The sequence below is a fragment of the Rhineura floridana genome, chromosome 16 (assembly GCF_030035675.1).
Source record: "Rhineura floridana isolate rRhiFlo1 chromosome 16, rRhiFlo1.hap2, whole genome shotgun sequence".
Classification (NCBI taxonomy): Eukaryota; Metazoa; Chordata; class Lepidosauria; order Squamata; family Rhineuridae; genus Rhineura; species Rhineura floridana.
In genome coordinates, this window is record NC_084495.1 from 11,517,679 (window position 1) to 11,542,088 (window position 24,410).

The window sequence follows — 24,410 nt, forward strand, 5'->3', positions numbered from 1 at the left end:
CAGGTGCAGAAATAGTTTTGTAGGACTTGCGCTGTGCAAACGTCCCCCACCCAGGTGCCACTCGGTGGAGACAGATGGCAAGTACAATATGCTATGATTGACTTGTGGACAAACAGGAAAAGACAAGAAACATAAGAAGCTTACCCTTCATATTCTACCTGCTTATTGTCCCACATAGGTGAGACTGTGGGCTTATTCAGGGTGGTAGTGGCTGATGGGGTGGGGCAGAGCTGCCCTCCTGACACTGGTGCAATTGCCACCAACTACCGTGGACTGTTGGGGCCACCAGTGCTTGAATTTGTGATGTTGTTTTTGTGCCACCCACTCCAGATGGCAGTGATTGCACATGCTGATTCAGCATGACTGTCGCGCAAGAAAGCCTTTATCTGGGAACACCCATGCAATTGAATCCTATGAAGTGCTGGGCTGCCTGCTCAACACACATGTGAAGCATATGTCTTCACCCAAAGAACCCTGAGAACTGTTGTTTGTTAAGGGTGCTGGGAACTGGAGCTCTGGGAGAGAGTTCCTGGGATTCTTTGGGGTAACCAGATCATATGATGTTTATGCAACCTGAGCCATGCCTCAGTCCACTGGTGCACCTGTGAGCACACCATATTGTAGCTTCATAGGAGCTTAAACCCAAAGTCAATGGAAGTCCGGCTACTTGCATATTGCTGTAGAGTAGTGCATTTTCAGTCACAACAAATAACTATATGAGCAGTTTTGATTGGAGTTATTTTTATTTTACAGAATATCGAGCCACCAGCTGCACGCATTTTATTTTACAACAGAACATGTGCACATTCAAGCTCTTGCCATTTTATTCCTATAGAGCTGCCATGGTCAGTGGATAATTACACTAAACATGAAATACTATGAATTCTATAGCTCTCAACCTTTGTTTCAGTTGGCAAGCTGTTAACAGATGTAAGAGATCAAAGTCTGAAATGAATCTTTGATTACAATAATAATAATAATAATAATAATATTTAATTTGTGTGTCGCCTATCTGGCAGATAGCCACTCTAGGCGACGTACATTAAAATGGGATAAAATACAATAATATCAAATGCAGTCACATTAGTCTCAATAGATAAAATACTGGACAGTCATCAATACATTTATAAAACATTTACATTTACAGCATATAATAGATGACAAAATCATGGAGATTAACCCATCCCAAGGATCTCAAAGGCCTGTTGAAATAGCCATGTCTTCAGGGCCTTGCGGAATACATCCAGGGAAGGGGCGTGTCGAAGATCAAATGGGAGGGAGTTCCAGAGAGTGGGGGCCACCACAGAAAAAGCCCTCTCCCTAGTACCCACCAACCTAGCTGTTTTGGTTGGTGGGATTGAGAGAAGGCCTTGTGTGGCTGATCTGGTCGGGCGGCATAATTGGTGGCGGTGGAGGCGCTCTTTCAGGTAAACTGGGCCGAAGCCGTACAGGGTTTTAAAGGTTAATACCAACATCTTGAATCAGGCCCGGAAAACAACCGGCAGCCAGTGTAGATCAAATAACACCGGCGTAATGTGATCACGGCAGCGGCTGTTGGTAAGTAAGCGCGCCGCTGCATTCTGTATAAGTTGCACAAACTGGAACCTGCCAGCTGGGCTCTCACTGTTATAGGAAATAGAAAATAAAAATGCCTGTTTTAGGCCAGGTGACAACTGAAGAAAAAGTACACAGAACCAGATCAGGATCCCCAGGCTTGCAAGTTAGTAAGCAAACATAGGGAGGTTATGAAGTATCCCTTTGAGTTGACTCAGGATTTTAATTTGCCTAGAGCAGCAAAAGATGAAATGAGGCTTCATCTTTGTTTTTGTTTTTTTCTCACACACCTTTTCTTCTTGCTGGATCACTTCCTGCAAAAGATCTGAAAACAGGAGGGGGAGGGAGAGGCCTGGAGTTTCACAACCAACCTGAATCCAGCATTTCAGTGAGGGATCACTGGTGCAGGAAAAGAATTTACCAGCATAATCTAGGGCCTTGGGGATAGCGCTAGAGAATGCAAATCGTAACACAATAAAATACAGTATAAGAAATAAAATAAGCAATAAAATTACAATTAAAAATCTTACGGCATTTAGCACAGCACATTAAAATTGCTACAGCAAGCAAAAAATCCTTAAGACCTACTGTAATTTTCCAAGTGGTCTGTGGGAGGAAAGGTTTGGGAACCACTGGTGTATATGGTTCTCTCTCACACACACACCTTTATCCTCACAACAACCCCTGGTAGGTAAGTTAGGCGCAGAGATAGTGACTGGCCCAAGGTTGAGTAGAGATTTAAACCTAGATCTCCCTGGGCCTGATCCAACACTCTAACCACCAGGGTCCCTGTTGGTTCTTATTGATTAAATTCATGTTAATTATTTTAATGAAATTAAACACTCCTTAAGAACATGCACTAGCAAACACGTACGGCGGTATACTGAACCAATGACTTCAACAGGAAGTTCTGGGAAGTTGCACAATCAAGCCACTATCTTTAGCTAGAAAGCAATGTGAAGATGAAATATGAGGAAATGTATGAAAAGAATTTACTGGCATGCTGTTGCTGCCTGCTCTGCTGAACTCAGTCATTCATTGTTTCTGTGAAATGTTGTAGACATCTAGAATGGGGAAAGTCCTAACACATGCTTTGGCGTTAGCAGCCCAGTGTATCACGTTTGTTGCTAGCTCTTCATTCCCACTAGGCTGAAGGTTACTGCAGGCCATTGGCATCGTAGGGCTTCACATTGGGTTTGTAGTTATATACAAGTATATGCACTTCCATTGTATGTATGTGGTTTGCATGTGCTTTGGGAGGGACTGAAGGTAGAGCCTGAACTGATTTTAGCCGTCTATTTTAATTTTACCACTTTAGTCCCTTCAATACCACTCCCCTATATGTGTGTGTGTTGTATTTTATATATTTTAATTTATTTTAATGTTTTTGTGTACAATTTTATTATGTATGTGTTCAATTTTATTGTAAACAGCCCTGAGTGCCCTATCATAGCGTAGAAGGGCGGGATAGAAATATTTTAAATAAATAAATAAATAAATAAATGTATGATACGCCATGCTTGTAAACATATAAGCACTCAGAAATGGAGCTCATGCCAAGTCAGATTAAATATGTCCGCTAGACTTCAAGGGTACATGACTGGAAAACTGCTTTATGGAAACTGAGGAAACTACAATAATAAAAATAACATACGCGTGTTAAAAATATAGTCAGAAAGAATACAATATCATAAAAGGGTTCATCCCCATCATAACCACCCTGCTCACTCTAAGATGAAACCAAAACAGGGCAGACATCTACAGTCTTAAGATGGAACGCAGGAGGTCGTAGCACACATTCAAACAAGGACATATTGGACACTTTGTGGATTTCAGGTTGCAACCCGGGCTGCTGGGAAAGAGAAACATGCCATTAACAACAGAGATGGGGGTCATTACCAGAAACAGAAGCATTAAAATAGCAGTAAGTGGACTATAATATTCCTGAATATTCCTTATGGTTTATCATATGAACATTTGCACAATTATTTGTGAAATTCTGAAAACTGCATGTTACACTGTCCTGTCCTCAAAAAAGAAATTCCACAATTCATCATACAATATTTATCGTGACAGAAAGTATTCGGATAGCTTTGGGATACAATCACCCACCATTAAAATAAAAGGGAATTTTGACTTCTGAGGGATGTGGACTGCAGCTTTGGTTGGATTTCACAGAAATCCATGAGATCTGCAAAACTTTTAACAGTTTAAATAATCCATGTTATGGCTTTCCCTGTTTTGACAGTTACCTTTATTGGCTGAATGCATCTGCTTTAAAATGTAGCCACAATGCTATAAAAAAAACTACTGCATGGGGGTCAGAATAGTGTAGCATTTGAAACGACTTATATGGTATTTCCATTTTTATCATACTCAGAAACAGGTGTTATAGCGGGGGGGGGGACCGAATTGCTGGGGGCAGGAATGAAAAGACAGAATCATAAATAAAAGCCAGCAATGTTGGCTGTATAAAGGAACAGAATTAAAACAAAAAACATGGTAGATGAATGAAAGAGCTGATGGAAAACATAGATACAATGCTAAAAAATTACATAGATTTTAGACAACTATATAGTGAGTAATGAAATGGCCTATACTCCCCTCTTGGCACTGAGGCCTGCTGGACGAGGGGGCTTAATTTTTCCTCCAATGCCATTTTCTGATCTGAATCTCCTCTTCCTTCCCCACAGCAGCTGTCATGTGCCCATCTGGGAATGTTTTCTCCAGCAGAACAAACAGCAGCTTCTGTGCACATGCAATTTAGACTGAGAAAACAGCATAAGGGAAAGTTTGTATCTCCTAGTGCTGCAGTCTGGATCCAGTTTGGAATCTGGTGGGGCTGTTTTAAAGAAAAAAGAAAACACTTGGAGATCTGATTATAGTTTTCTTGCAGCTTATCTGTTTTGGCCCTCAGAAAGCAGGAAAAAGTCTCACTGTTCAGTAACAGTGGGCTCCTGCTGGGAGGAAGGGCGGGATATCAATCAATCAAACAAACAAACAGTACATTCCATCTTTCCATTGAAAGCAATAGGAAAGCCCAATTGCCTTTAAGAAACCTAAGAACATAAGAAGAGCCTGCTGGATCAGGCCAGTGGCCAATCTAGTCCAGCATCCTGTTCTCACAGTGGCCAACCAGGTGCCTGAGGGAAGCCCGCAAGCAGGAGCCGAGTGCAAGAACACTCTCCCCTCCTGAGGCTTCCGGCAACTGGTTTTCAGAAGCATGCTGCCTCTGACTAGGGTAGCACAGCACAGCTATCATGGCTAGTAGCCATTGATAGCCCTGTCCTCCATGAATTTGTCTAATCTTCCTTTAAAGCCATCCAAGCTGGTGGCCATTACTGCGTCTTGTGGGAGCAAATTCCATAGTTTGACTATGCGCTGAGTAAAGAAGTACTTCCTTGTGTCTGTCCTGAATCTTCCAACATTCAGCTTCTTTGAATGTCCACGAGTTCTAGTATTATGAGAGAGGGAGAAGAACTTTTCTCTATCCACTTCCTCAATGCCATGCATAATTTTATACACTTCTATCATGTCTCCTCTGACCCGCCTTTTCTCTAAACTAAAAAGCCCCAAATGCTGCAACCTTCCCTCGTAAGGGAGTCGCTCCATCCCCTTGATCATTCTGGTTGCCCTCTTCTGAACCTTTTCCAACTCTATAATATCCTTTTTGAGATGAGGCGACCAGAACTGCACACAGTATTCCAAATGCGGCCGCACCAGAGATTTATACAACGGCATTATGATATCGGCTGTTTTATTTTCAATACCTTTCCTAATTATCCCTAGCATGGAATTTGCCTTTTTCACAGCTGCCGCACACTGGGTCGACATTTTCATCGTGCTGTCCACTACAACCCCAAGGTCTCTCTCCCAGTCGGTTACCGCCAGTTCAGACCCCATGAGCATATATGTGAAATTAAGATTTTTTGCTCCAATATGCATAATTTTACACTTGTTTATATTGAATTGCATTTGCCATTTTTCCGCCCATTCACTCAGTTTGGAGAGGTCTTTTTGGAGCTCTTCGCAATCCCTTTTTGTTTTAACAACCCTGAACAATTTAGTGTCGTCAGCAAACTTGGCCACTTCACTGCTCACTCCTAATTCTAGGTCATTAATGAACAGGTTGAAAAGTACAGGTCCCAATACCGATCCTTGAGGGACTCCACTTTCTACAGCCCTCCATTGGGAGAACTGTCCGTTTATTCCTACTCTCTGCTTTCTGCTTCTTAACCAATTCCTTATCCACAAGAGGACCTCTCCTCTTATTCCATGACTGCTAAGTTTCCTCAGAAGTCTTTGGTGAGGTACCTTGTCAAACGCTTTTTGAAAGTCTAAGTACACTATGTCCACTGGATCACCTCTATCTTTTGTTCACCGCCCAGAGAGCTATTCGCTATGGGCGGTTTAAAAATGAAATAACTAAATAAATAAATAAATATCTATATGCTTGTTGACACTCTCAAAGAATTCTAATAGGTTACTGAGACAGGACTTTCCCTTGCAGAAGCCATGTTGGCTCTGCTTCAGCAAAGCTTGTTCTTCTATGTGCTTAGTTAATCTAGCTTTAATAATACTTTCTACCAGTTTTCCAGGGACAGAAGTTAAGCTAACTGGCCTGTAATTTCCGGGATCCCCTCTGGATCCCTTTTTGAAGATTGGCGTTACATTTGCCACTTTCCAGTCCTCAGGCACGGAGGAGGACCCGAGGGACAAGTTACATATTTTAGTTAGCAGATCAGCAATTTCACATTTGAGTTCTTTGAGAACTCTTGGGCGGATGCCATCCGGGCCTGGTGATTTGTCAGTTTTTATATTGTCCATTAAGCCTAGAACTTCCTCTCTCGTTACCACTATTTGTCTCAGTTCCTCAGAAACCCTTCCTGCAAATGTTAGTTCAGGTCTGGGATCTGCCCTATATCTTCCACTGTGAAGACAGATGCAAAGAATTCATTTAGCTTCTCTGCAATCTCCTTATCATTCTTTAGTACACCTTTGGCTCCCTTATCGTAAGGGTCCAATCGCCTCCCTAGATGGTCTCCTGCTTTCAATGTATTTATAGAATTTTTTGTTGTTGGTTTTTATGTTCTTAGCAATGTGCTCCTCAAATTCTTTTTTGGCATCCCTTATTGTCTTCTTGCATTTCTTTTGCCAGAGTTTGTGTTCTTTTTTATTTTCTTCATTCGGACAAGACTTCCATTTTCTGAAGGAAGACTTTTTGCCTCTAAGAGCTTCCTTGACTTTGCTCGTTAACCATGCTGGCGTCTTCTTGGCCCTGGTGGTACCTTTTCTGATCTGCAGTATGCACTCCAGCTGAGCTTCTAATATAGTGTTTTTAAACAACTTCCAAGCATTTTCGAGTGATGTGACCCTCTGGACTTTGTTTTTCAGCTTTCTTTTTACCAATCCCCTCATTTTTGTGAAGTTTCCTCTTTTGAAGTCAAATGTGACTGTGTTGGATTTTCTAGGCAATTGGCCATTTACGCGTATGTTTAATTTAATAGCACTATGGTCACTGCTCCCAACTGGTTCGACAACACTTACATCTCGCACCAGATCCTGGTCCCCACTGAGGATTAAGTCCAGGGTTGCTGTCCCTCTGGTCGGTTCCATGACCAACTGGTCTAGGGAATAGTCATTTAGAATATCTAGAAATTTTGCTTCTTTGCCATGACTGGAACACATATGCGGCCAGTCTATGTCTGGGTAGTTGAAGTCACCCATTACTACCACATTTCCTAGTTTGGATGCTTTCTCAGTTTCATATCTCATCTCAAGGTCTCCCTGAGCATTTTGATCAGGGGGATGATAGATCGTTCCCAGTATTAAATCCCTCCTGGGGCATGGTATCACCACCCACAACGATTCTGTGGAGGAGTCCGCCTCTTTTGGGGTTTCAAGCTTGCTGGATTCAATGCCTTCTTTCATGTATAGAGCGACTCCGCCACCAATACGTCCTTCCCTGTCCTTCTGATATAGTTTATATCCAGGGATAACCGTATCCCACTGGTTTTCTCCATTCCACCAGGTCTCCGTTATGCTCACTATATCTCTAAGACCAAGCACTCCAGTTCTCCCATCTTGGTTCGGAGGCTCCTAGCGGGTTTCCCATAGGCATCTGGTTGGTCACTGTGTGAACAGAGTGCTGGATTAGACGGGCCCTTTACCTGATCCACCAGAGGTCTTCTCATGAACATCCAGTATCTGTCAACCATTCCCACTCATGTTAATGTTATATGCAACTGCACTTTGCAAACTAAGACTGGATTTACATTTTACATCAGAAATATTAAGGAAGGATTTAAGCTGATTGTGATTGCACATCTATCTATTGTTACAAAAGAAGGGGGAGAGGCTGTGGAAAGTGAAGTTTTCATTCAGGCGTTAGCTAAGGAATGTATGTTAAGACAATAGGAACCAAGGGAATTTGGGTCTGGTATTTTCTAAAACATTTCTAAGGATTTGGCACACCAATCCAAAACATTTAGAAGTACATCCTGCTGATTTCAATGGAACTTCATTCTAATTTTGGATGAGTCACTGGATTCCACTATAACCTTGCTGCAGGCTTTTTACTATGTCAGAACAGGAACTGTGACTTGTGATCTTAGCATGAATGAGGTGGGGGTAGAGAGAGATTTCTTCTCTATGCTGTATACAGGAGAAAAACAACAGCTTGTTGACTGTGTTCTTTCTCTACATTTGATAATATCTTGTACGTGAGTTCAGCTCCAAAGAGTCAGTTCTGAAGTCCGACACTAAATATGGTTATGTGTTCAAACTGGAAGTGGAAGGGATGAAATCATGGGAACACTACATGTTTCAGTTATTTGCGTGCCAGACTACGCTGTAAGTACGTAATATTTCATACTAATATGTACAGAGCCATTTTGAGTATACTAAACTAGAACTTGAAAACATTTCTGGGCATGCATAAACACTTTGAAATAAATGATTTCTTTTTTACATTGTGCATCTAGGCAGAAAGGAATCTGTTCTAGCTGCATTTCTAGTTCCCCTTTATAGCCACACTTACCACTTCAGAGTTTCCATTTCTCATGATTTTCTCATGAGTCTCAAGTTACTGAAGCTACTAAAAAGTTCCACAGCCCATTTCATTACGTGACTTTTCAATTAGCTCAAAAGATTAATCTTAAAGAGAAGCAAAAGGGTTTTTTTTCCAGTTTGCATTTCACGCACTTTTAAACAACCCACAAGATAAGCTATTGTATGATTATGTAATGAATCTGTCTTTTAAAAAATGCATTGAGCTGTAATCATACAAATAAGATATCTGTGGGCTTTGAGTTTATTATGAGAAACAGAACAAGTGAAGATGAGGATCAATTGGTAGATCTTCAGGTGATAACAAGAGTTTCCAATTGTCTAAGAACAGCAACAATTAAAAATCCCCCTCCCAAATGTAGGTTGCTGAAAAAGTACACTTGGGGGCAGTGGTGTAGTGGCAAATTCAGATGTGCAGGGTCCCTTCATGTTGATCACAGCCATGCCCCCTTCCTGCTTCTTTTGCTGTGGAGTTGAGAATGAGATCCTTGTTAATGCCTAGGAACCAATACACGTGAAAGAGGAGAGTGTTAGTACTGAGAAGTGTCTTCTCAGTGGCTGACTTGCCTCCTTCCGCTTGGACTGGCTCCAATCAGCAGGAAAGAAGCATGTTATAAGATTCTTCTCCGTAGCTAACACACTCCCTTTCATGCTGATTGACTTGTAGGATGCTGGAGACATAGGGACCCTGCTCCCAAAAAAGTAATGGTCTAAGATCCTTGTGAGCTCGGTTCTGGTACTGATCACAAATTTCTGGGTTTAACGTGTTCAAAAGCACTTTGTTCCTTAATTCTTAGTGTATATCCTCTGCTGAGCCACTATTTTGCATCTTCGGGTGAATTTCAGAGGTAAGAAAAGTACACCCCATAAGCCTGAAATTTGCCACCTCCCCCGTTCTAAGAAATAAGCTCCACTGATGCAGTGAAACGTCTGAGTAAACAAGAACAGGATTGCTCTGTAAGGCTCTTACCCCATTCGGCAGTCTATCTGTGCGCAGTGTCTGCTTGATGTGTAGCCACCACCTATGCAGTGCTGATGTACCCGTATATGAGCAATGCTGGCTGTTGACTGGCTGGTCCATTTATATATTCTCCATTTGGGGACCGTGCCAATTACGTGGACAATATATGGAATACCTCTCATCAGTTCACACCCATTTGATCATCTAGGTTAATAGGACAAGTTGCAAGGTCACCATTTATTTATTTATATGCATTCTCCATGTGAATGTTCACTGTTGCAGGTGCACTTGATCTGCTAAGCTGTTTCTAACCTGGTTGAATCCTCAGTTCTGGCACTTGATTCGGTACCAGAAACAAAACCACAAGTCCTTTCACACAAACATCCATTTCTGGTTTACCCCAAGTGCTCTTTTTCAGAAACCTTTTTTCTTGGGGAGGGGGGGCATTTTAGTAGTTGGTGTTGTTTTAACAATATGTATGTGTGTGTATATAGCAAAGGCCCATCTGAAAGGATACAGAAAATTTTAAAAAGCAATATTATTATTAAAAGCTTGGATCCTAAGATAAAGTAACTTAAGGATGGTCACGGAAGGAAAGTTTCCCCTCCTTCCCCCGGTAACCCCCAAAAGCCTCTTGGAAGTGGTAAGGGTCCCTTGAACAATGCGGGGTGAACCACAGGGGACTGCTGGGGGAGATGGGACAGGAAACTTTCTGTCCTTAAACTTACTTAATAGTGCAATGCTATCCATGTCTACTCAGCCATATGCCCCACTGAGTTAGATCGGACTTATTCCCAGGAGGGTGAACATAGGATTGCTGCCCAAGTTAGCTGTATCTTAGGATCCCAGCCTTTGTGTTTTCATTATAATATTTAATAACATGACATTGTTTTGTTCGATCGGTCGAGATTTCACACAGTTTCCCATGCTTTTCAATGTATTGTTGGGGAGGGGTTATTAAGGCTTGCAGGATTATTTTCTGATACTATTACATTGTTAGTAGCATTGTTAATTGATAATGATTTAACTTAGACTTGCGGTAGCCACAGTCTGATATGTCTTTATTATTTTGTGTCCTTAAATTAACCAGAGGTAGCCACAGTCCGATTTCTTTTCTTGTGCCCTTAGTTTAACTTAACTGGGGGTTTCTACAGTTTGATTAATCTTTGTTTTCATGATTTTATTGTGCCCTTGACTGGGGGCAGCCACTTTGATTTGTCTTTCTCTTCACCATGATTTTATTGCGTCCCTATATCATTATCATTGTTGATTAACCGGGGCGAACTTACACTCACACTCTGATTTGCTTTTATTTCATTTACACTCAAGGAAAGCGTTCACAGAGACTTGCAGGCGAAGTCAGTTACACGTGGGAGTTGCAGGCTGCAATCCAACACGTGTCGACTCAGAAGAACGCTCCATTGGGTTCAATGGGACTGGTGCCATTGCAGCCTTAGCCGATCGTATCTTTGTGTGGGCATTTAAAAATCTTGGAACAAGGCCACATCCGTCCGTTTTCTCCCCTCACGCAGCTCTTCCCCCTCCCCCATTCCCCAAAACGTCTGGGCTAAGTACAACTGAATTCCTGTCAGACCTCTCATTCGCCCACGTCATCTCTGAACACCGCCACGGTCGCCTCATCTGCCTCCAGCCCATCGCCTCCCCGCCACCCCTCGCAAGCGCCGTCAGCGACAACGTCGTCGCCGCTCCCTACACCCCCGCCCGCTCCTCCAATGTCACCGCCAGCCCCAACCCTCCCTCTCTCCCGCCTCCTCCTCTTCCCTGTGAGGCTACTCTCCGCGTCAATCAGCAGATCGGGGATTCGGATTGGCCCACGCCGGTGGGCTCCCCTCCCCGTCTCCCTCAGACGGCGCCCCCGTCCCTCCCGCGGTCTCGCTCGCTTTCTTGACGTCTCTCAGCCATTTTTAAACTGCGTGAGGCGGGCAGCGGAGCCGGAGCCGGGTGAGGGAGAAATTCGGTTACAGCGGCCGAGGCGAGGCACAGCCAGTCCCCTCACGGTGAGCTTCGTCTTAGTAGATCCTCCTCATGAGGGGAAGGAGGAGGTCTCTTTCCGCTCTTTTGGGGGGGAGGCTGGGGAGGAGTTTTCGTTAAGGTCCTACGTCATATCTCTGGGGGCGTGAGGGGGCGAGTATGGAGGGGCAAAGGGGACCGCCTTCCTTCCCCCCCGTGAAGTGTGGGATGCCCCATGGGCGAAAGCAAGGAGGGCAGGTTGCCCTCCACTCTTCCAGGCTCCGCCGAAGGGGATGACAGCCGGGCAGATTGTCCACTTTTCCCCGGTCGAGGCGTGTAGAGAAGCAGGAAACGGGACCTCCCTTCCCCTTCTTCCACATTCTACTTGCTGGCCGCCTTCCTCTTTCCACCCCTAACCTGCCATAGCAGCTTCCCGTTTTAGCGTTGCGCGGATCTCGCCCCTTAATAAGGGACGCTTTATAGATTCATCGGCCAAAGGTCATCTGGTTAATTGTATAGGGCAGGGATGGGGAGCCTCATGTCTTGTGGGTGTATGTGGCCCCCTAGACCTCTCTGTCTGGCCCCTGGAACTCTCTTCAGGGCACGCCTCCACCTCGGGCCACATCTTCCTCAGAGGGCTTATGGCTGGCAGGCATCATGCCTCCTTGAACGGTGATAATGCCTCTTACTTAACTGAAGGATAGAGAGAGAGGAGTGTGTGTGTATATATGTGTTTGTGTAGCAATCTCTGCGTTTTGCATGGCTGGAATGTAGCCTAGAAAAGTAAGAGTTGCATTCACTGCTCTACTGCTTTTGCTTCTGGCCATGCCCATCAATAGCACATGGCCCCAGCAGGTTGCCTGTGAGAGGGAATGTGGCCCACTGGCTGAAACAGATCTCTGTCTTCTCCCATCGCAAGCTAGGGTTTTATTTTTTTTTATCAAGTGAGAGCCCTAGCATTTGTGTGCATGTGCTTATTTATTTATTTATTTCATTTATACCCCGCCTTTCTTTTCATGATAGGCTTTTCAAGGCGGCTTACATATGGTTCCCAGGCAGTCTCCCATCCAGGCACTGACCAGACCTGACGGGCTGGCCTCATGTGCCTTCAGACCATAGCCTGGATTTATATTTATTTAACAGGATTTATGTACTGCTTACTCATCAAAACTTCTACAAATATATGTTGCTGTTGCGAGTGCCATATTCAGACTGCCCAATGACCCTTTGGTTTAAAAAGGATTAGTAAAATATACAAATACAATGAAATCAATAAAAATTATAAATATTAAATATACATAGCGGCCCTCACGCTTGAGTATATTTGTGTGCATACACACATATGCTATGCAGATTTCACAGATTAATTAAATCAGTTAAAATTCATACATATAATCAACTAACTGTACAATCTTGTATATGTCTTCTCAGAAGCAAGAGTCATTTATTTCAGTGGGGCTTACTTTTAGGTCAAGAGCCAATGTGGCGTGTTGGACTATGACCTGGGAGTCCAGGGTTTGAATCCCCACACAGCCATGAAGCTCACTGGGTGACCTTGGGCCAGTCACTGCCTCTCAACCTCAGAGGGAGGCAATGGTAAACCACCTCTGAATACTGCTTACCATGAAAACCCTATTTGTAGGGTTGCCATAAATCAGAATCGACTTGAAGGCAGTCCATTTCCATGTTCCTACTTTTAGGTGGGTAGAGGATTGCACTCTGATTTCATTAGTAGGGTAACAGCCTATCTCTACATAGAGAGAGAGATGGACTGTCACCTAATTTTTAAATGCCATACAGAACAATTCTGTATTGGACGCAAGTCTCACAAAGTTAATTGGGGCTTAGTCTCAGATAAGTGCAGCCTTTGCTATTTGTTTACATGCTTTTTAACTGATATAGACTACAATGCCCTACCCATTTAACCTAGGAGACCCCACTGAACTGAGAGAGACTTGATTCTGAGCAGACACATATGGATTGTGCTTGCAAATTAATCTCTTAAATCTGCATATAATTGCATATGAGGAAAAAGCAATGGGTTCTCTTATTTTTTCATTTAGATGCTGCATTCCTGGGTCACATCAGGGGTCAGACATCCTAGAAGAGGCATTCTGTTGTCTTTTGTACTGGATATGTTATTTCTGAGATAACTTCTAGAAGTGTAGCCATAGTAGTTTGTTGAAGCAAAAACAACAGTCTTCAGATACCTTAAAGATGACCTCTTGTGGTATAAGTTTCCATGTACTGTAGTTTATGAAAGTTTATGTGACAGTATTTGTGAGGGTTATTACAGTGTCACAAGACTCACTTCTTGTTGTTCTAAAATGGTATTGCCATTTGCAGTACTTGTGTTAAAATGTTTCTTTAAAACATCTGGTTCCTGGGAGCACCTTTAGAATCATAGTGCTTTGTGTATTACAGTCCTGTGCATGCTTACTTGGAAATAAACTCTACTGTGGTTAGGGTTGCACTGCATGTAGGTACATCCCATGTAAATGTTTGCAGCTTGCAGCTTTACTTAATGTAACCCATTAATTGACTCAGGGTGCAGTCCTTGGGGAAGGGCAGCTGAAGGACTCTCTGTATTGCTGCCAGTGCATTCCAGGTGTGTACTGGAGGTCTTGAACCTACCAGACCCAAGTCTCCCTTATTCCTCTGAGACCCCTCCACAAAGGCCTAAAAACTATGTCAGCCCTGGAGTTGGTGTAGTTATTTCCTCTCCTATTAAGTATCAAGAGGAGGAGGGGAGAACTGGGAAAAGCCACCTCCACACATGCACCTTCCTCTCTGGCTGAAGCAAGCCATCAGGGTTTAGGAAGTGGTAGTTTCTCTGCCATGGAATCTCCTCCTCACCCCCAAATAAACCAAGAATCATATAATCCAGGAATTATTTCTCAAGTGCAGCAGATAAGGTAGTAAAATGATATCCCCTCCATTCTGATAATCTTGCTAGGAAGAGGAATCAGTTACCTGTATCATATCAGCTGATGATGGGCTGATCTTTGTACTCTCTTTGTATTGCATCTAAAAGGATGGTGTATGTGTACCTGGGGGAGCTGTTTGAGGGTTTTCATCGGATTTTTTACCTTTCGGTAGCACAGATACTTATCTCAACAGTGTGCAGTACTTAAGTATCCAGGGGGGAGATAAATGACTGCTTTAATCTTTTTAATTGCCTTTTTATTGATTTTGTATATTGTATATCACTTTAAGTTACTTTTAAATAAAGAGACAATGCTATTCTATATATCTCTACTTGGAAGTAAATCCATTGAATTCAATGAGACTTACTGCCAAACAAGGGTGTAAATCTAGACACACATGCTGCAATCCTATTTACACTTACCTAGGAGTAAGACCTAATGAACAGAATAGGGTTTATCTTCAAATAGGCATTCATAGGATTGTGCTGTAAGAGATCTTATTTTACAGTCAATCTATACATCTTTTACTATGGATTAAAAGAAGGAAAAACTAAATGGGATAAATTCAGAACAATAGGGTAGTACTTGGCATTAAAAGCAATTTAGCTTGAATGAGAAGGTCTCATTCTTCTCCCTGTCCTGGTTAGTGATATGAGTCCCAAGCTATTTGGTAATTTAAGCTGGGAAACTGTTTGATAGTATGTGTTTTCCCTTGGTAAACTATGCATGACTTTCCTTTCTTAGAAATTGGTAATCATGTTATGAAGATCATTTTGTTTATGGACTTGTCAGGAGAGTAGAGTTTGGACAAAATGTTAGGAAGGGGAAGGTGTGGAATGGAGAAGAAGAGTGGGATGGAAAGAAAAGCAAAAATTAAACTAAAGATTTAAAGAACTGGACAAGAGAACAAAAATTACAAGAAGAGAGGAGGACATAGCTGTATGGTTCTGAAAAAATACTGCAACAGAGTATGAGGTGGTAATCTGGGATGAAGTTGATGTGAACAACAGTGAAAAGAATTGTCCCACCAAAAAAACCTTTAACTGTCAATATGTTTTGTGTATGACATTGTGGGGAAAACTTTGACTTGGAAAGCATTTGGCATTTTGCCTCAGGTGCACTGGATGAAGGATGCAAACTAGGTGGCTTATTACAGCCCAAGCTCATTGCTATTACCACAATGCTGAAATTCTCATTTCACTTCCCTTCCCCATTTGGTTTTGTTGTTGTTGTTCAAGCAACCTATTGCATTGCCAGATGTTTAGTTTTGTCCTTTTTGAAGCAGGGGCACTATATTTGTTGTCTGTGATGTACTTTAAAGAGTTACATTCTGAGTTGCAAGCCACTCTCTGTGAACTGATTCTGGCCTTTGTCCATCTCCTTCCCAGGGACTGAGTAAGTGGTTCTTTGTGATTCTTTCTCTGAATCAGTAGCATCTTCCTGGATTCAGACCAGATGGCTCCCTTTGGTCCTTGGTGCTCAGCAGTGTAATCTCCTCCCACTCACACCCCCTTCCTAGACGCAGTTCAGGAGGCTGGGCTCGGATGTGGCCTGATGCTGATGTAACAAAGGGGGGGGGAGAGAGAGAGAGAAGACCAGGAAATTTGATTCACTGCTTAGCGTCCAAGGTTGTGTATTTCATCTTGTTTATAATGGTAAGAGTGGACACTAAAGCAAACCGAACAAGTGTTCTCTTTCTCTGGAAGTAAAAGATAATCGGCTGCGTTTTGTGTTCTCTTAGAAACCAATTGATGCATGTGGCTTTTCTTGATCTGGTAAAAAGTAACCTTTCTATTTAATATATACACTGTATCCTTGAAAAGTGGCCATTGATAGGACAGCAATTAGCCAATTTGTAGATATAAAGCAATTGCTAGTGCTGTTTTTGTCATCTGTGTTTTTAAGAAGCATCCTCCAAAATGGGCACTTTAGTATATGAAGATTTGCAATATTCCAGCAAACAGTAACGACTGCAGAATATAAATAGTAATTTGACTTCTTTTTTCGTCAGTGTTACTTGCATATATGTTTTAAGCTTCGAATATAGCCAGTTCTGCTTTCCTGTCCCAGACATTCATTCAAATGCAACTTTGTGGCTTGGGTAACTAGAAAAATGAAAAATTACAGAGCTTTCTTTCTTTGGGATGGGGGACTTTCAATAAATGGAGTCTTTTGTGTTAAAAATTACCAAATTATATTTGCCTCTAGCCAAAGGATTTTTAACATAAGAAACTCTGTTTGTCTTTCAGACTCCTGTCTTTTACAATCTATACATCTTTTGCATCTTTGCTGAACTGTCAAATAAAAAGCCAAATTATTAGACTGTCTACTGATTTAAGCTAGGCTAGCTGAATTTAGGCTGGGTGAAGAAATGTTTTGAGTATAGCTCTAAAGTCCTTAACTGTTGATTGAACCCTTGATGGGAATGCTTTCATTGATATCAGTGGAATGCTATACTGACTTCTCATCTAGATCTCCCCAAGTCTGCGAAGTAACCATTGAACTACAAAACTGTTAACAGTTAATGTTAACAGCATTAGCTGTTAAAACACTAAAAGGTGATTCTTTTCTACTGAAGAATAGGAATCTAGGCAAGCCACTTAATGAAATGTATTTAGGATCAAAATATATGTTCTGTTGAATATTATAAAGTATTAGCATTTGCTATTGGTTTGAGCCGGATAATATGAAAATAAAGATATAATATTAATGGCTAGTTGAAGGCAACTAGGTTTTGTAGGAGAGCATGCAGGACATATTCTTCAACATTTTAAAAGCTGTACTCTAAACGTGCAATCCTATGCACGCCTACTCAGAAGTAACAATCATTGAGTGCAGTGGGGCTTACTCCTACATATGTGGGAATAGGATTGCAGCTTCAGTGTTTGAAGTATTTGTGTAACTTTCCATGGGATATTTATTTGTTTATTTAGACTCAGGATTTTGTTTCAAGTCTTATGGAAAGGAAATTTGAGCGTAGGAGTCGGTTCCTACAAGGGTACTGGATTAACAATGGTTTCATCGTGCCCTTGAAATCTAAAAAAGTGGAGGTGATTTGCTTCTAGGTGATCATAACTATTTTGTAGCTGTACAGGCATTCTTGTTCCTAGTCTGGTGAAGTGACTAATTAGGTTTTCTTCTGCTTTTCTCAGGGACATACTGATCCTGCTAATATGAAACGCAAACAGCAAAATGTTATCTTCCAAGATTTTTCTCTTTTTTTTCTTTCCTTCTCTTTTGGTATCCCAGCCATTCACAGTTCTAGACCATAAAACTTGAAAGGGCAGAGTTTTTGACAGGCATGTCACCACTCCTAGCCTTTTGGATTTGTCCATATACGGTTGCCCTTTTATGCTGAGGTTAATTGTCACACATTTTTAGAGTTGGGACAGAGTGGAGGTCTAGGATTGAACAGAAATAATTTTGTCTTTTTATGGTTCCTTGCTCAGTGGGACAATTTCTTAATAAATAAGCCACGTATCTGTTCAGGAACAGGAAGTGTTGTGCAATTGCTATTTTATCCTTAAGCAACAATCTTTTCGGAAGATGGACTGAAGGTGATCGAGTCAGAATAGGAAATTCAGTCAGAATAGGAGATTCTCATAATTGTATTCTGATGCCCCAATGCAGCATTCTCTTCCATGTGCAGAAGATGTGTACATGGAATTAAAATGTCTTCCACTTTTCATTCCAATTGCTTGTACATGGACCAGGATAAAGCCTCTGTAATTACTGCTATTTAAGAATTACTATTTTCTCTTTAACTGGTTTATAATTTGACCCACTATCCAAGTAAATCGAAATAGGATCTAGATCACTACTTTGTTTTAGCTGGTTTCTGAAATGAGTTGTTAGTTCCATTGAAATGTAGCATAGTTGTGGACTTCCGGGAAGGGTGACTTAGCCTGTGCCTGCTTTTGAGACGGGCTCCTGCCTCAAAAGAAGCTTATTCAGATATATCAGTCAGATTTTTTCTTTTTTTGACTGATTAAACTTCTCCCGGGTAGGGAGAAACGAAGAGATTAACCTCAAAGCCTATTTTTGTTGGGACGACCAGATCTCATTAATTTATGGGACGAGGTCCAGCCGACGAAGGTGGGACGGATTTTTAACAACAAGCTCTATCTGGAAAAGCGAACGTTCATCTTATCTTCTAAGAGAGAACGCACTAACAGGCAAGCACCCTTCTTTCTATATTTTTCTTTTACTTGACTTAAATTGTTGCTGTTTAAAAGAGATTTGCCAGATTGATCGGTTTTTGACATCTCACTGGGGAGCCATAACTTCTCTCTGCTACTCACTAATTAATAGCTTATCTCTGTTTTTGTTGCAAAAAGCTGTCCTGGATTTGCATTCTAAAGATATACACAGAAGAGGGATTTCTATTCCAGATTTTTATTTTGAAGAATATTATATTGTCTGAGACTACTCTCTTTTTGGTCTATTTTATTTTGACGAATCTGTTTTCTGACGACCGCCATTAATTGTTTCGATCCTGGGAACTGCATTTTGTTTATTTAAGCATGGAGAGATAAGGCTGTCTGCTCTGTTTATACTGTGATGTCACCAAGTTTGGAGTATTAACCCAATTGTTGCTGAAATAAGAAGTGGTTTTCCTATATTTTTCTTTTAAAATGGCAATTAAGAAAGTGGCTGAGAAGCTGGAAATAACTATGTTTCAGAAAATAATGGATGAGATTGAGATAACGAAACAAAACCTGCGACAGGGTTGTAAGGAGCTGAAAATTGAATTGAGTAAAATGAAGCAGGAGATTAAAGATATAGGGGTCCCTGTGAGAGAGGTGACCCTGGAAGGGGTCCCTGTGAGAGAGGAGACCCCGGAGATTGGAACAAACGTGGAACAAGAAAAAGATTTGGAGTCTATGGACTTTAGAAACAAAATTTATTGTTTGGAGACACAGGAGATTAAAGACATAGGGGTCCTTGTGAGAGAGGAGACCCTGGAGACTGGAACAGGGGTCCCTGTGAGAGAGGAGACCCTGGAGACTGGAACAGGGGTCCCTGTGAGAGAGGAGATCCCGGAGATTGGAACAAACGTGGAACAGGAACAAGATTTGGAGTCTATGGACTTTAGAAATAAAATCTATTGTTTGGAACTCAATGTTATCTCTGAAGAAATTAATGAAGATTCTAGAGATAAAGTTATCAATGGCATGGATAATCTTCTGGACTGGAATGATGTGATGGAGCCCAATATAGAGAAAATCTATGGAATTAACTGCAGCCATGTGACAATGGAAAAACTTTCAAGAGATGACCCAGTGTATTTTGAAAAAAAGAACAGAGATATGATTTTACAGCAGTATTTCAGCAACCTATTCAGAATGGATGGCAAGAAAATATTTGGGATAGAGGTAATTCCCATCAGACTCTTACTATATGACTATGGCTTTGACAGCAAGATTATTATGGAATACTGATAATGGAAGATTGGATACTGAAATTACTGGACTTAACAAGACTACTGAAGATGGAAGATGGAAAATGGAACTAATAGGGATAATAGAACAATGGCTACTGAAATTACTGAACCTAACAGATTCTGATGTGATGGATTAATTGAAATGTTTATTTTGACTATGGTTATGACAACAAGATTATCATAATTAGTAATGAGATGGATTAATCGATATGCTTATCTGGAAAAAAAAAATTGATAGATATATTTCTTAAAGAATTGAAACCTCTCTTTGACTTTTTGTGGAAAGAATAAAGTAATGTTTATGAGATTTGATGATTAAGTAAGATAACTACTGGAGGAAAGTGATTTTATAATATGACTTAAGAGACAGGATTGTTATATATTATAGACTTATAACTGATTTGATCTTTGACAAATGGGAAGTCAATATTTTACTCTTTATTTTTTATTTTTGTTTTTTTTTTCTTTTTTTCTTTTTGTTTAACTATTTTTGATTTTGTTTTTTGTCTTTGAATGTTTTATGATTTTGTCTTGTATGTTTTATGAAAATCTGAATAAAAATTATTGAAAAAAAAAAAAAGAAATGTAGCATAGTTGTGATTTCTGGAGCATGGATGCAATCTGTATTTGTGTTGTAAATGACTAAGGATTAGGGGCCCAACCATAAACTGCAGATACCTGTATTTACTATAGATACATTATAGCTCAGTGGCTGTAACAGGGATGAGGAACCTTGGGCACAGTGGTTACATGCAGCCTTCCAGGTGTCTCTGTTTAGCTGTTGAGACTCCCTCCAGGGCACATACCCTCCTTTGACTTTTTACATATGTGGAATGTGTCATTGAACTGTGATAATGACTCTTGCTTGCCTGCAGGGAGGATGGGGAGAGAAAGTCTGTGTAGAAATCTCTGACTTTTGCATAATGGGAAGTGTATTTACTGTACAAGTGTAGATAGTTATATCCATTGCTCTGACCACTTCTTACATCTGTCCCTGCTCACAACTGGTATGCAGCTCCAGGAAGGTCGGCCACAAGGGAATGAAGCCTTTGGGCTCATAAAGGTTCCCCACCCCTGGGCAGTAGAATATGCCACAAGCCTCACTACATCTCTACTGGTGGTAACATTGGTGCAGCACTATGCTGGCTTATCCATTCCCCAGTGCAGCAACACTGAGAAGCCATCCACCATGATTTGGGTATAAGATGGTTCTCCCTGCTGTTTAAAGCTAACATAATAGCATACTTCAACCTCTGTTTTGAGGAATTCCCTCTCAATTTGCTGCTAGAAGAATAGAGCTTTTATGAGCTTTTCAGGTCACATCCACAGTATATTTTTAAAGTGCATGGGTTCCCCCCAAGAATCATATGAACTATAGTTTATTCTTCACGGAGCTACAGTTCCCACCATCCTTTGCAAACTATAGTTCACAGGATTCCTTGGGGGAAGCTATGCGCTTTAAATATATGGTGTGGATGTTATTTAAAATCTACAAAAGAATTTTCATTTTTTAGGATATTTTTACCGTATAGTGAAAATGTGTAATTTTGTATCGTAAGTATACGTTGAATTACTTTTATTTTCAGTATGTTTGTGTTCTTACTATTGCTGTTTGATTTCTAATATTCCAGTGGTTGTTCAATTGTCATTAATTTAATGGATATTTCATGTTTTGCTAGTAATACGTTTTTCAAGAAATGTTCCAATACTTGCATCCCTCCTGGCACATAGACTATCATAGCAAAAAAAAAAAAAAGACATTCCACATGCCCATCTACTCTGAGACTTTATTCTAACCTTAACTATCTTCCAGCTACACAATTTGAAGACTTTATGTTGGTTTCAAGGTAATATAAAGAGTTCTGCTGAATGGGATTATAGGTTTGCTTTCTACATAGTTCAAAAGTTTATATGCTTTTAACTATTAAGAGAATTTTTAACATTCAAGAGAATTATTACAAACTGTTAATTGTCAGTAACTCCATTTAGAAGGCACAGTAAAGAAACAAACACTTTATATCACTTGAAATATCTGAATGGAACAAAATTATACTTGGAGACAGTTGATAAGATTAAAAAGCAGAGAAAACCCACTTAGTGTCATAGCCATTCTAACAAGGTAGAATAAGAACCAGGCAATCCCCCCTACACAAAAAAAAGTCACTTTTTTTTGGTCACTACAATAAAGAACCAAAAGGTTATGATACACATTTGCCCAGAATATGATGTTTTTCTATTAGAAACAGGGGCACATGACGGGGTGGCGATGGAGGTCAGACTATCAGGTAGCTGAGGTATACTGTATAAGAAGCAATAAAACTTAAGAACAAGGGACAGGAAGCAACTGTAGAGGTGTTGTTAATTGAAGAGGGGGATTGGCAAGAAGCCCTTTGGGACTGCTGTGAGCAGGGCTGTGGAGTCGGTACACCAAACCTTCGACTCCGACTCTTCTATTTTTTTGCTGTCTGACTCCTACTCCAACTTCTTCATAAATGGCAAATGTATATTAACTAGTAATAACAAATTTACTGTAGTAAGATGGTAGCACAAGGCATTTCATCACCACGTGAATCATCAGGCTAGATTGATAGAACATAAAATATATTTATTTGATTAAAATTTCTGAACAAGAAAACTTTCCTAAATTCCTATGAAAGTTTTTATCTTGAAGTTGGAGTTGGTACATTTCTGCTGACTCCACCCAAAATTGCTTCCGACTCCAACTCCACAGCCCTGGCTGTGAGGTTGTTCTGGGCATGTGTGGATTGTATAAACTCCAGGCAAAATTAGAAAAATTATATTCCACTCTTCCTCCCAGAAGGAGCTTAAGGTGGGAAACAGAAACATTCAAAACATCTTTAAAACATCTTAAAAGCAAATCATATTTAAAAATAAATCTATAAAACATCTTTTTTAAAAAGATAAGGTCTTTACTTAAAAGGCTTGTTGAAAGAGGAAGGTCTTTAATAGGTGCTGAAAAGACAACAGACAGTGTCTGTCTAATATTTATGAGGAGTGAATTCCAAAGGATAAGTGCTACAACACTAAAGGTCTATTTCCTGTGTTGTGCAGAACAGACCTCCTGATGAGAGGGCATCTGCAGGTGAGGGCCTCACCTGCAGAATGCGGTGTTCAACAGGGTATATAAGGAGTAAGATGATCTTTCAGATATCCTGGTCCCAAGCTGTATAGGGCTTTCTATACTGAACCAGCACCTTGAACCTAGCCCGGTAGCTAATGGGCAGCCAGTACCATTATTTCAGGACTAGGGTATCGGTGATATCCTGCCCCAGTAAGCAGTCATGCTGCTGCATTTTGTACAAGCTGCAGCTTCTGTACCAACTTCAAGGGTAACCAATGGAATGAATTAGTCGGGTAAGCCAATTAAGAACAGTACTACAAGACATTTCTAAAGTAGTCTTAAATGGGCTTGGAATGAGCTGATTTAGCTCCCTTGTACTAGGGGAATAGTCTCATATAATGGGTAATGCACCTTTTTTCCCCTTTCAGGACAACTGCACTTCAGTTTCTCGTAATGTGTTATGTTGTCTTAGCAGGTTGGCACATGGTGATCTATTGCACTCTAAATCAGATGAGAGAACTAGATGATAATTTTGTAAAGAAACAATTATTGTTTTTGTCTTGCAGATATGCTTGACTCTGGAAATCAGGTTATTGTTGCTTGCAGAGACTGAGAATTCAGTGTTTAACAATCTTGTAGCCTTACTGCTTGCATAAATACATCTACTTGAAAGTTAAAGTTTCTTTCTGGAAGTAGAAGACTGTCACCTTATTCAATGTAATGGTAGCTAATCAAGAAACCTAATTGTATAACATGCAGTGGGGTTCTAAATTGTTACCACTTCTTGTCTTAGTTCCAATATTATTTTATTTGGATCATTGGTCTAGGTTATGAAGTGTCTTATGCTGCTCTTTTAGTTTACTTTTTGTTTAGATATTGGTTTACTTAAAATGTTTTTATAATATTAATGGTAAGCTGCCTTAAGAGAACTTTCCTTTTGAAAGGAGGCATAAAAAATCCTTAAATGAATATACACAAACATAATCTTTATAACAGGAAGACAAGTTGCCCTCTTTAATATGATTGCCAAGTTGTCATGTTTACCATAACAAAATTAAAAGAATTTATTCTTGTCATCAAGTAGTTCTAATTTGCCTAATTTTATTCCATCACTGTAATGACTATAGCTGTTTACTAGGTACCAGAAGCATCTAAATATATCTCAAAATGTATAGATTTGAAAATCTGAGGTGGTAGAATCCTATACCTTCAGAGAAGCTGTTTTAAAAAGTGGAAACGTAAAGTGTATTGTTTCTTTCTCTATCCCCAGTACATACAACTTTAAAAAACATTCATTCAGATATGCAAATCACCATATAGTCCATCTGCACATTATACAAACCGGTAAGTCCCAGCAAAAAGGAAACATATGAAGTTTGTTTTTATATATGTCTCCTGCTTCTT

The 24,410-nt window shown here is 40.6% G+C and overlaps 1 protein-coding gene across 7 annotated transcripts in view; it reads left to right on the forward strand.

Moving 5' to 3' along the window:
• Positions 1 to 24,410, forward strand: part of ACSL4 (acyl-CoA synthetase long chain family member 4) — a 102,783-nt gene that overhangs the window by 31,483 nt on the left and 46,890 nt on the right. For 2 of the 7 annotated variants that reach the window (XM_061598140.1, XM_061598141.1), the window contains exon 1: positions 11,433 to 11,601. The exons of 1 other annotated variant lie outside the window; for it this stretch is intronic. The gene's annotated coding sequence lies outside the window, so the exon portion shown is untranslated. Of the gene's footprint in view, positions 1 to 11,432; positions 11,602 to 16,071; positions 16,137 to 24,410 lie in introns of those variants that run through there. 4 more of the 7 variants (XM_061598146.1, XM_061598147.1, XM_061598143.1 and 1 more) reach the window with 2 other exon arrangements.